The sequence below is a fragment of the Dipteris shenzhenensis genome, chromosome 13 (genome assembly GCF_047967505.1).
Source record: "Dipteris shenzhenensis isolate YYH24624 ecotype China chromosome 13, Dip_SZ_1.0, whole genome shotgun sequence".
Taxonomy (NCBI): Eukaryota; Viridiplantae; Streptophyta; class Polypodiopsida; order Gleicheniales; family Dipteridaceae; genus Dipteris; species Dipteris shenzhenensis.
The window spans coordinates 6,175,689-6,184,808 of NC_141608.1; the positions used below are offsets into that span (position 1 = coordinate 6,175,689).

Genomic DNA, 9,120 nt, shown 5'->3' on the forward strand with positions numbered 1-9,120 from the left:
TAGGTAGTGCATTGAGTAGCGGACCATGAAGCTATAGAATTAGTAGAGATCCAAGGAGTTATAGAAGTACTATAGGCTCAATGAATTTTATTGCTCGGCTAGCTATATGTAGTGTACTAAGTAGGAGTCTAGGAAGCATAATAGTAGTGGAGGTAGAACAATGGCATCTTGAGGAGGAAGATTATGGTAGGTTGAGTGAATAGTAGGATGAATGTCTCAAAATACTAGCAAAAGAGTGTCAAAGAGATTGTAAACATGCAATGTTGTAAGTATATAATCTACAAAGCATTATCACAAGTGATGTACATGGGCAGTACTATAATCTCTTCTTGTTTGCAATAGGCCACTGATGGAATGATGGGCAATGAATCTTTGGGGTAGAAGCTCAAAATGTTCAAAGTTTATATTTCTTACATCCCTTCCTCAGGAATGATTATATTATAGTCATGTTGACTATGACAAAGTATTCCATAGGACCGCACTAGATGCAATAGGGGTTCTAGTGGATGCCTAGCTATTTTAGTTAGAGGCACCTCACTGGACCTATGTTTTGCTAGGAGAGATGGTTGGGATTGTGGGTGATTACATGATGATGTCTCTATGTGACTGGTGTTATTGCAATTGGATGCATTGTATGTTTGTATATCAAGCACAATTATGTTGGGAGTAGATGTTGTGATGATTCATCAATTGATTGTTATTAACACCCTCGACGCCTTGAGTATAGAGAATGATTTGGATAACAAGCAATAGAGATGGTGAAGATAGTTTTGATTAAGCAAAATATCAAATGGTTGATAAAGGACACAGTCCAATAGTCTAAATAATAATGTGAATTAAATCGTGGGCTAATTTATTTTTATTAATTTTGGATGGGGGCATATTAAGTCTTGGTATATTTTGAGATTGTGGAGCCATGTTGAGAACTCCCTCTAATCATGACAAGGGATTCTTTTGATGTACTATTAATGGTTCTTTTTTATATTAAATCGAATATTTTCATCTCTAGGGGTCAGTATGGAACCCATGTCATGCCTTTTAATTTCTCTTGTCTCTCTTCCTTGTTTCTTTGATTCCTTTGCTCATGGTTTCTATGTTCATGTTATCCATCAATTTGTGGGGCATGGTTAGTTTTAATTTTTCATGATAGTGGTATCAAAGCCTAGATAACCTCTTAGAAAGAGATTAGGCTATGGAGCTCTTCATGGTATTGCCTTGTCATTCATGATTACTCTATTGTCCTTAGAGCTTGGAAATCTCAATCAATTGTCAACCAAGGAAAGGGAGAACCAAGAAGAGCAAGCCAACTAAGGGTTTGATTTTTGTTAAAGATAGGATTCAACAAGAAGCACAAAATGTGCTTCAAATGTCACAAAACAAAACATTTTGCTAGAGAAATATCAAAGCAAGATTAAGTCAGGTAAATGCTTGAATGGATCTAAAAAAGCCAAACCAGATTTTGCAAAGGAAAGGATGACAAATGCAAAAGAAGAGCCAACCAATGCATAGACAACATCGGTAACAATCATCAAGGTAAGACCTATGCATTGCCAAGGTGATAGAAATATGTTTGATGCTCAAATAACTTTGGGAGGTGAACATAGATAATGTGCATTGAAGCACATGTCAAAGACTTGGGAGTGGTTTTAGATGATCATAGTGGTAAGCTCCAATTTGAATGTGGGTGAAAACCAAAGCTATCCCATCTAGGGAATCAAAACCATGCCAAAATCAGGATGACCATTGGAGAGGAGAAAGTCTTGAGAGAGGTACTTTATGTCCCAGGTCTTTGCAAGAACCTACTGATTATTAGCTAGCTTGCAAGAAATGGGATAAGTATGGTCCTTGATTAAGGTGATGTTGTGATCAATATAGCCACAAGGTTAATAATTACTAAAGGGATAGAGGATGAACGTATCTATAGGATATGTGTTAGAGGGTAGAGGAGGAAGGTATCTATAGGATATGTGTTGTGCTAGTTTAGGATGACAAGGATGCATCAAAGCTATGGCATGAAAGATTTGGCCATGTCGAATATTTAACTCTAGACACGTTGCAAAAATAGCTAATGGTGGATGCAAACAACTCCACTTTTATGTTCTTGCACACTCTCACTCTCAGCACCCATGTTGGGTTGTTGAAATATGCTAATGCTACCAAGGAGGGCATGGATCAATCGAAGAAGTAGTTGTGTAGATGAGCAACAGCCAAGGAGAAATTTAATAGTGTCAAGCAAGCTGTGGAAGGGCTTGAGGGTGCTCCATGGGAGAGGAAGGGGGAAATCCTTGCAAGGTACGTGGGCAGGGAAGAGTGTGGTTGCCACCCAGTTGATAGACTCGATCAATGTCAATTGGTAGTAGTTGACATTGGCACCCTAATTCCCAATCGTTGTATCTTCTACCTCAATGTGCTGGCATTAGCAATTAGCAACTTCCACATGGCATGTGATTTCTAGGAGCATAAGTGGTTACAAGAATGTAGGCCGAATATGCTATGGTATGCTACCTAGTGCTAGTTCTTTTAGTGTCAATGCAAGGTGGGATAGAAATAGAGGGTAGGTTGAGATATGGAAAGACTACTATGAGAGGGACAAAAAGGGGAAGAGGGGATGAGTGGGTTGAGGGCGAAGGGTGGAACTAAGAGAGGGCATAGAGAGGATTGAGAGAATGAGAAAGGACTAAGGGAGAAGGCAAGGGGTCGAGAGAGGACCAAGAGGCTCTCCTTTGTGCAAAAGTAAAGCAATTTGCATCTTTTTTACACACATAAAAGTGCCCTTGCTCTCTACTAAATTAAGTAGACTCCAGCCCCTCACCGCTATCATTGAGTTGTTTCATCACATTCACACCTTCTAAGTCTCTCTCATCTCCTCAATATTTGCTCACAATATTGTCTCAATGCCTTAGCACGATCTTGATTTTCAAATCCATACCCTTACTTCCACATTTAGCCCCCCAATTTCCAAGCTCTCATTGACTTTCAACAAATTTGTATCTATCCTCTCACATTACCGAATCTCGCTTTAAGATGGAGTTTCACAAGTGCAAGAAACTACAAAGTCTAGGTGAAAAGACAATTTGTCAGTTTAAAGACCATCCTTTAATTATTCCTATCTTCATTTTGGACTCTATCACATTGTTCATGGATAGTGCTTGCCCATTACATTGAAGATACTATGTTGTGGCTTATACTCTATGAAAAATGAGAAGTACGACCCTTAGCTGAGATTATCTCAATAGGGCACTTAACCTTATCATTACAACCCTTGTCAAGACACCGTTTGCACTTTTAAGAAATACGAAGATAGTATGTTGTGGATTGTGTTGTATGAGAAATATAAGTGCGACCCTTCATCTAAGACTATCTCAATAGGGCAACGAACCCTACCATTCGAGCCTTCTCAAGATACCATCTACATTTTTACTTGGCCAACACTAGAGCATTTCATAGCATTCTGAAAGCCTATGAAATCCTAGCACGATCTGGCCAAGCATTCTAGTTCATGTTCAGTTGTCTTGCAATTAGAGTATATCTCTAAGTTGTCATGCATATCCTTTTGAAAGATTGATTTTGGGTGGCTCGAGATCCTTCATCATCCATATCTAATGCAAATAGCTTCGCATTTAGCAATGAATCTAGAGTATGGTTCAAGGGTATGTACTCCATCCTTGACAAGTATTCAAAGTGTTTTTGGCGTGCCCTCAATGGGTAGGCCTTAGTAATCGTTTGGCCTCCAAAGAGAAAAATCAAGTATTTAGTTATTTTTATGTTCTTTTTTTTTTTGCATCCATTGATTGGAGGAGCATATGAGAATCCCATGAAATTCTCCACCTTTTTCTCTCTCTCTCTCTCCTCTTCTTCTTCTTCATCCCTTCAATCCTCCACTTTTTTCTCCCCCCCTTTCTCTCTCTCTCTCTCTTCTTCTTTCCCCCTCTCAACTTGCAATTCGCCCCCAGCTCACCATCCAGGGCAGGTCACATGAATGAAATTCATCTTGTTTAGCTTATGAATGATAGTTGGGCTTTGCCGTTTCTCGCGCACACACAGTGATATCATATGTTCCTTTGCCAAAGCACTTTGGAAGGCTGAAATAACTCTCATCTCATGTAAGAGAACAAGGGGAATTCTTCATCGAGAAGTGCCATTTCGTCACTCTTATATATCAAATATAGGAGTGCCTAACGATCAAGGGTAAACTTTTGCACACTTTATAAACTCAATGTCGTATTCGTAAGATTTGTGGTGCCATCTCCATTAGCTGCCGACATTAAGATCCCTACTTTTGTTGTTCGTCCTTCCTTAATTTAAGAACTACAGTTTGGCTAGCTTCCTTCGCTACTTGCTTGTAGGACCTGCAAACAGGAAACCGATCCTGTATCTTTAGATCTACTCAAGGTTACGTCAAGCGCTATACGTCTGAGGCGAACGTGTCATTCAGGAACTCCCTAGTCATTAGGCTCCCCTCTGCCCTTCTCTTTCCTGCTAAGGAGTTCGTCGCTATTTAAGATGTCTGTCCAGCTGTTGATCCGAAGTTTGGTGAAACGAAAAATCCACAGTTTTGTAGTTATCCCTAGGCTTTTCGGCCGATTTCGATGGGAATAGGAATTTGAGCCGATAGGATTTTAGTACTATATATAACGACAGTTAAAGCATCCAGGGGATGTAGCTCAGATGGTAGAGCGCTCGCTTAGCATGCGAGAGGTACGGGGATCGATACCCCGCATCTCCAAACTAAAGTTATGTAAATCCCCTTTTTCGTTTCTTTTTGTTTGTCATTCTGTCTCCTTCTGCATGTTCACTTTTAATTCTTCGTATCCTTCTTGAGGATTTTCCCTTTAACATAGGCTTCATTGGTTTTAGCGGATTCAAGTACGGAGACTGTCTCATGGTTTTTGCATTATAATAGTTGTCGTTCATGAGCAAACATCTGAACAATTCATGAGGATTCCAGCTCTATTAGTAAGAAAAATAAGTACTCCTAGGAATTGTGCGTACTCAACATATAATTCCTTAAGGCAAAGAATATAGTATGCTTATTATAGTATCTATATAATCTTCTGTAGCTTTAGGGACATTTACCTATCTCAATGGAGCATTGCTGGAAATTACAACATATATGTTTCCAATGCTTTACAAAATATCCATTAGCAACTTAACGCCACTATCGTGTTGTGCCCTATAAACAGTCCACACCTACTTCAACACACCTTCTCTTCATTGTCTTTAAGCTTAGCATTAAATCCTTCGATTATATTTGGCATGCTAATAATGTCACATTGTCCAACATGGTCCTTTGCTTTATAAGGTTTTTCATTTTTCATTGAATGTACTTTGTTAACAAAGCTTTCCATGATCCTTGCAGCATCATCTCTCTCAAATCTAGCATTAACTAGCATGTATAAGTGGAACTATTTTTTTATCCACGTCCTCTTCCATTCCCCACACTATTCCAAGAGTATGTCATCCCTCCCGCTTCCCTTTCATAATAGGGGTGACCTCCCCCAAACTTTTATCATAATCCATTCCATATATATCCACGTACCATTCTTGCAATGCAATCCTAGGATCACATCATAGCCCATTCAATATGTGTCTATGGACCAATCTTGCAATTCGAGGGGTTTCTCGAGATGGAGGGATCCTTAGTGCCTCTACCTCCATCATTGGATTTTTTGACACTTATATCCCCTTGAATGGTTCTATTAAGGCCTTATCATTCTCTAGTGTCTACATTCAATCCTATATCTCCTTCTTGAACATGTGTCTATGTACCAATCTTGCAATTTGAGGTGTTTCTCGTAATGCCTCCACCTCCATCACTGGATTTTTCGATTCTTATATCCCCTTGAATGGTTCCATTAAGGCCTTATCCTTCTCTAGTGTTTGCATTCAATCCTACATCTCCTTGAATTTCTGTCATGAATCCAAAAATTGTCACCTTCTTCTCTAGCTTGATTGAATCACTCTTATGAATCTAAAAATCACGCAACCATAAATAAAAAGTCTTCAAGTGTGAAAATATATTAGAATTCACATCATTGATTGTCATTAATACATGCTTTAAGTTTTCAATTAGGCTGACTCACAGTTCATAGTTTTTTATGAGTGTATTTAGTTCTAAGTGACAGTGTGTATATAGCATGCCTCAATGTGTGAATGAGTTATCCCTAGTGCTCATAATGACATCTTTTGATCTCTCAAATTGACCCAAGTTCAAATTGCCACATGTGCATTTGTGTGCATGTGTGTGTGTGGAGTGTGTGTTGGTCGGGATTGTCTGTGGAAGCTACGGTGTCTTTGTGCTCTTGCCTCCTAGTCTAGGGTTTCCAGCCCCATTTTAGCCTTTGTTCAACCTTGTTTCAATCCTGTCGTGATCCTTACAGCTCTTTTGCAGCTTTCGTACACCTTCGTACAGAACTGAGCAGTCCCATTTTGAGCTTCCATTCAGTCCTGTTTAGTTTAGTTCTTCCGTACAATCCCTATGCAATCTCTATACTCCCCTGTTTCAGACCCGTACAGGCCTGTATAGTCTCGTATAGCCTTCATTTAGTTCTCAGTTTAGGTCTACTTTTCTATCCGTCATATGTGCTATGGTTTTCGTACAAAGCGTACGTGCTTTTTCCCTTTCCATCGGTACAGTTTCGTTCGTACAGTTTTTGCACTTCCATATGTATAATTTCTGCAAGTCGTCCGTACAGTTTCGTCTGTTCAAGCCATATCTTTCCCTCATCTTTCTAGTTTACAACAATACAGAGTATACAGACTTTTCATACTCTGTTCTGCATCACGTGGGCACTTCATTCTTCTTGATCACGCTTTCTGTATGCCTTCTTTGCTACTTTGCACTCAAGATTTCCATACACACATTCAAGTAGGCTAGGCTCTTTGTATAGAGGGCTTCCATCTCTTTGTGATGGTTGTATATGAGTTTGAGAAAACCTTCCACAAAGACAGAATGGGCCAACATAAGAAGCAAAAGTAGCCTGAGGGTCACAATGGCCCTCTTCATGATTCCCTTGAAGCCAAGTTGGTGTATGATGTGATGCATGAAGGCTTTGAGGATACACGTAAAGCTTGGAAAGAGCAGCCCCCTTAGTTGGTCTTATCATTGAGGTGGATGACATTGTTGATCCTGTGATGAGGGACTATGCAAAGTATGCTATTATTATTTTCTTTCCAGGTCGTATGCATGTTGCTGCAGAAGTTAGAAACTGGCTGACCAGGAAACTTGGGGGTTCTTCTATGTATCATCCCACATCATACCTCTACTATGAGAGGAGTGAATACATTGAAGCAAATTTGAAGATTTCTCCTTGAATAAGACACTACACAACCATCCATTTGCCTTGTGTATTATGGAAGGCAATAGTGGGCTGAAGATCATGCTTCACAAAAAGACCACTCTTGAAAAGGAATCTATGTGGGCATAGCATCTTGTGGCATCTCCTGCACACGCAAAGGACATTGCGAAACCATATGCCCAAATTTTTGCATTCAAAACAAGAACCTGCAGACAAGCCCCACTTGAGTTTGTAGAATGCACTTCCCATAGCCACATTATTAACTGTGATAGAATAAGATTCAGGTGTGGAATTATTAGTATCCCACAATATGCAAAATCGATTTGAATTCCCAGTTGGTCTTGAAGGACAAATCTCTTTGCCCAAAGAGGCTACAATTTTGGGCAAAAGAGAAGCCAAACACTATGGAAAATCAACCACTTCCACCCAAACTGGATAGCAATTTCTTGATAAGGGCTTGATAGTCCCTGGTTGATGCATGGAAGGACATGTACCATTTGCTGTCCAAAAACAAAAGAGGAGAGTGCTCCAGTAGCATTTTCTTATGCTTCTCACCTATCATAATAATTTCTAAAAAGCCTCGCGCTGCATAATGGACCTTGCGAACGCTCTGGAGACACCATGCTTTTCTTTGTGGTGATTTCAACAATGTTCCTCAGTAGTAGTGAGATAATACATCCTGCCATATTCATATGATGGCCTCTGAGAGCAAGAGTTAGTCCCAATTGCTACTGCAATTCAACTCTACTGATCTTTGGAAGGAATCACATCCTTTGTTGGCCGGTTTTACTTTCCATCATTATGCATGGTATTCGTATCAGGCTCGATTGGATCATTGGTATAGGATCAACCCCTAGCACTGTGACATTCTCAAGGGATTGTAGTAGAAAATCCCAAATTAAGTCTGTCATATGCCTTATCAAAGTCTATTTTTATTAAGTAGATCTCCTACTTGCTTTCTTTAGCATGTGTGCAGCCTTCCCATAGGTTGATGATTGCCTCCAAAAGATTTATGTTCTTTATGAAACCTCTCTATTCCTCCAGAATCCATTTTTCCATTTTACATCTCAATCTCAAAGCAATGGCTTTGGCATGAATCTTGTATGAACAATTTAGCATAGTGAGGGGTCTCCAATATTTTAGAGCTGACCTGTCCCCTTCTTTTGGTATAAGCTTAATCATCCCTCCATTTAAGTGATCTAGAAGAGAGCCCTGATTAGCACTCTCTCTCCAAACAACCAATAAGTAAGGTCCAACAGTGTCTTAGAAAAACTTGTAGAAGTCTATAGGTAGTCCATCTTCTCCAGATGTTTTGCCATCAGCCATTGAAAAGGCGGCCTCTTTAAAATCCGATAAGGAGAGATCATTTTCTAGATGATTTCTGTCTAAGTTAGACACTTTGATTTGTCTGACTGATTGACACATGTCTCTAGCCTCCAAGACCTTGCTATCTGCTATGTCCACTATACTCAAAAGATTTTTGAAGTGACTTACAATGATGTCCACGTTTTTTGCTTCTGTCTTAGCCACTTCACCATCTTCCTTATGCAACAAAGTAATTTCCTCTTGGTGTCTCTTTTTTCTAATCCTCATGAAATCTCCTTGGTTGGTCTGTCTATCTTGTCTGACCACCAATCCCTGAAGTAAATCTTGGCATTTTGTATCTTGATCTGCTCCTGTATCTTGATTTCTTTTCTTTTATCCAGTAATTGTTGCTGGGCATTGAGATCATTCATCCTTGCTCTTTGTTCCAGTATTTCAATCTCCTTCTTAAGTTTTTCCATTCTCCTTGCTTTGATAGTAGCTTTGTTTTTTTTGGCTT

The 9,120-nt window shown here is 39.5% G+C and overlaps 1 non-coding gene across 1 annotated transcript; it reads left to right on the forward strand.

The window, feature by feature from the left end:
• Nucleotides 1-4,653: 4,653 nt before the first annotated feature.
• On the forward strand, nucleotides 4,654-4,726 carry TRNAA-AGC (transfer RNA alanine (anticodon AGC)). Its single transcript has one exon. It is a non-coding gene; the product is annotated as a tRNA-Ala (tRNA).
• Nucleotides 4,727-9,120: the final 4,394 nt, after the last annotated feature.